We start from the raw sequence: 4867 nt of genomic DNA on the forward strand, positions 1-4867 counted from the left end.
ATTGATAAAATCACACACGACACCTTCGATCAAGACAAAAAGATAACACTTATTGTTACCGAAATCAAGACACTGACCGACGGGAAACGACCCGATCCGAACACCTCGAGCGTCACTCGATTACTGAATTTGCAATATTTTTAAATATCAATCGACCCTATCTAGGTGTTGCCAGATTTAATAACACATCCAACAGGGTGACGTCATAGAAGGCACAATTAGGGGATCAAATGTAAAGGATGTTCTTAAAGAAATCAACTGTTGGATGTTGAAACGATAATTGTTACTAGAAATAAATCAATGTAAGAACTAAATTTACTTGTTAGATCCTAATTATATTAATTTAATAACGTTAATCGCTACTATATTATAGGTTAAATTTTACCATGGGTCATGATAACTTTATCAAATAATTTACGTAAAAATGTATCAATGAAACCTAATGTATCAAAGTTTATTTTTGCAAAACTTTATGGAAAAACTATTTCACGATTTTTTACAACACACACGACTCTTAGCCTCAGACACGTATGACTGACATGGCAATTAATGTGTTAAAAAATTATATTATGATCATTAGAATACTGATATAATATATCTATCGAATAAGAAATCAACTATTGAGTTAAATGCAATATTTAATTACTTAATACAAAGTCTTCTGTTTAAGTCATTTGTAAATTATCAAATTTGCTAAATGTTCTAAACTGAACAGTAGTAAATGGAAAGGAAAATGCAATTTGAATCATTTCTGCAATCATATGTGTTCCAAATATCGTTATGATATTTAAGATACTTCACAATTCTAATACTATATATAATTATATTTTGATAAGTTATAAATATTTTACATTACTGAATAAATAATGGAATTTACTACATAAATGATATGTGTTATGAAGGCGTAGTCGATTATTCCAAACTTTAACGAATTTTTATAATTAAACCACATTTTGTAAGCCTATAGCATTTTAGTTTAGATATGTTTGTTTTGACTTTTAATTCTATGAATCTATAGTTTCTTGAAAATAGCAATAAAAAAACTGTATCAATTACATGCCAAAGACGATCTTTAACCGAAAAATACTATTGGCTTATATACAAAAAACATGCACTAATATACACACTTTGTCCAATGTTGATGTCACACTATTCAGAATGACTTGAACAAAAAAAAGAAATTTCTAACGAAAAAATATGCTACTTATTGTATAAATCAATATTAATTATTTACATTATTTTATGTGACTTGTCTTTTGGCAAAGTGCCACACGATTATTTATTCAAAGGTATCAAACATCATAGTGATGATAATTCTACAAAGATTTTTTTTTCTAAAATTTAAAACTATCTAGTGATGCATGGCTTTGAACCTTGAGGCAAATTGCTGGAACTTCTCGAACCCAAAATTAAAAAATTTAAAAAAGATTCAATTTTCTTTTAGAAATCTAAAAACATATTTTTGAGATTTTTAAATTTAAAAAAAAAAATGTTTTTTTTTTTAAAAGGATGTTTTTTAATCGTTCAAAACGGCTGACTCGTGTTCTCGAAATCGTCTACGTAAATTTGTATCCACACACACACACACACATACATACATCTATTTGCTATAATCGTAAAGTATGCCAAAATGTTCAGAAACCTTTGAAACGTATAGATATTTAAAAAAAATTATTTTCAATTTATTTGTGATTACTATATCTTACCCTTAAAGAAGTTAAATATTAATACATTTATTTTTTATATATATATATATATATATATATATAATATTAATGCTACAACTAATATTAGTGAAAGAGACCTGAGACTATATGCAATATAACCTATTACTTTAATATAATTATGCTCCAATACATACATATGAATATACACAAACATGGATTTGCTTTCAGAGTATATATTTAACAAATTCATTTAGAATAATTTTTATATTTTAATGAGTTCATTTAACAACATATTATAAGTTTAATTATAGAAGGACATTATGTATGTCCTTAAAAATTTGTCGATTCAATTATCAAATTTAGGTCTTTCAGTGTAAATTTGTTTCAGTTAGAGCTGGACTTGAAATTATTATAAATATATGAATTGTGTTTTATAAAAAATGTAAATTGTATACACCTAAGTCTGTTTTTACACGGTCTTTTTGTACACGGTTTTGATATAACACGGTTTGATAATTGAATATTTTGAATTTTTTTACAGGAATTTATTCCATTTAGCACGATTTGAAATTTCATGTACCTCAATTTTTTTTGTCAAATTAAATTTTTGCGAAGTATGTTCATATCACAAAAAAGTATTTATGAAAGAAAAAAGTCTGAAACCATCGATAGTTTGCGAACACTAGCTTAAAGATTTAAGTGAATTCCCCTTTAGCGCGTACAAACAATTTTTACTGGTCAAAGCAAATGTGAATAGCACTAATTTAATTCTTGTTCTTAAAAATTCTTGTTTTTCATCAATTTTAATAGGTTTTAGAGATTAGGAACAAATAACCCATTTTTGTATAAGATCAATGTCTTTTTTTACACGTTTTTTTTTTACACGGCTTCTTCTGGAACCAATCTTCGTGTAAAAACAGACTTAGGTGTATTTTTAATTTTTTACACGATTTTATTCCATTTAGCACGATTTGAAATTTTATGTACTTAAATTTCTTTTGTCAAATTTAATTTTTGCGAAGTATGTTCATATCACAAAAAAGTATTATGAAAGAAAAAAGTCTGAAACCATCGACAGTATCAATAGTTTGCGAACACTCGCTTAAAGATTTAAGTGAATTCCCCTTTAGCGCGTACAAACAATTTTTACTGGTCAAAGCAAATGTGAATAGCACTAATTTAATTCTTGTTCTTAAAAATTCTTGTTTTTCACCAATTTTAATAGGTTTTAGAGATTAGGAACAAATCACCCATTTAGATCAATGTCTTTTTTTACACGTTTTTTTTTTTTTACACGGATTCTTCTGGAACCAATCTCCGTGTAAAAACAGACTTAGGTGTATTTAAATTAGACACGATACAACGCAAGGTTTATTACTTTGCTGTTTGGATGCTGCGGGTTTATGATGAGACTCAGGCGTTATTATTTCCGCATCATGAAAGTGATGATTCTCGCACAATATAATTAATTATTATTTATAAGCTGGTTTTGTACACAAATGATCCATATGTAATCTTAATAACTAGTAATAAAAGCTAGCTAATATGATAGCTGACTCCGATTTGTTAAATAGAAAGAGACGCTATTATTCAGTTTTACCAGTGGTAAATCTTGTCAGATATTGGTACACATAAATTAAAATTTGAATCTAAACTGAAGATGGTGATAAAATTAAAAGTCAATTTTATTCACATAATTTTATATTAGTCAAACGATCTTGTTCATCTCAACAGGTTTTATTCCAACTTAAGAAAACAAACATTCAAAATTAAAGTGTGGTATGCAAAATAAAAATTAATTATCCTAATTCATCACACTTAAAAAAATACAAACTTAATATAAAATTATTACGCCAATATGCCTACATATTATTTGCAATTATTATACCATTTTTTTGAATTAATGTAATAATTTATTGGACATATTATGCAAAATAATTGTGAACTACTGAGGCATTCATTCTATACTTTTGATTTTAAAATTTGATATCAAATTTATTTATAATAATAATAATAATATTTCAAAAAAGTGTATCTACATGTGAAGTTGAATTATATTCAATTTTGAATAATCTCTAATATCATGTTCATAAAAACATTAAACATAGACGTTTTGTTTAATTCTCATTCAAATTACTGAAATTAAAAATAGAAAAACCTATGAGCATGCAAAACATAAAATACAAATTAATTAAAAATATATTTACCTTATTTTTTTGGCCGAAGCAAACTGCTAATTCTGAAAGTCCTGTAATTCTCCTGATACCCCAAACCTAATAAATAAAAATTAGCAAGCGTTATTAGAAGCAAATAAGTTTTGCAATTATTTCATAGCAAATTAATTACACAAATATATCATTAATTACTAATTAATTAATTAATAATTGAGAATGAATATATTTTGACTTATATTCTAGATTTGTAATTTTAATCTGAGATATATCACATTTTGTAAACAAAGTAATTTAAGAAAAAAGTGTATATAGAAGACAAATTTATTTGTTAAAATTCAACTTTGATTCATCTCTATTGTTATCTATATAAAAACGCAATAAATAGATATCTCATTTGATTTTTATTCAAGTAGCTAAAGTTTGGAAAAAACTAGAATATATGATAAAAAATTTAAATTAATTATTTAAAATACAAATAAATTTCACTTCACAATTATATTGCTGAAAATTAATAAAATGATGTTCTGAAAAATATTTTTTATAATAAAATCTGAAAAAGTTTTGAACACAATCCTTTCCTTATTAATAACATATTGAATTTAATTTCATTATTACTACATTAATATAACATTTATTATAAAATATAATATTTACAATATTATAATAACTACATATATAATTATATTCTTTTCAATAATCTATGATGTAACACTTAATCTATATTTACAATGTGATTGATTCATCAAATATGTGAAATATATTTAAGAATATATATTTATATACATTTAATAAAATTATACTTAAAATTATTCAATATATTTGAGATGTATTGAGTATTATATAAGTAAACCTAATTACGTACAAATTGAATTTGAAAATATTTTTTTAACAAAAAATTATTCGTTAAAATTAAAAATATAATCTAACTTTGTCATGTGGAACTACATAATATAACTTATAACTTTTCAACAAAAAATATAAAAATAAATATTACTTAAGTTTATATACAACATCAATACTATCTAT

Source organism: Ctenocephalides felis, unplaced genomic scaffold, assembly GCF_003426905.1.
Source record: "Ctenocephalides felis isolate EL2017-DRISC unplaced genomic scaffold, ASM342690v1 CF-g0.4_SCAFFOLD_01492, whole genome shotgun sequence".
NCBI lineage: Eukaryota > Metazoa > Arthropoda > Insecta > Siphonaptera > Pulicidae > Ctenocephalides > Ctenocephalides felis.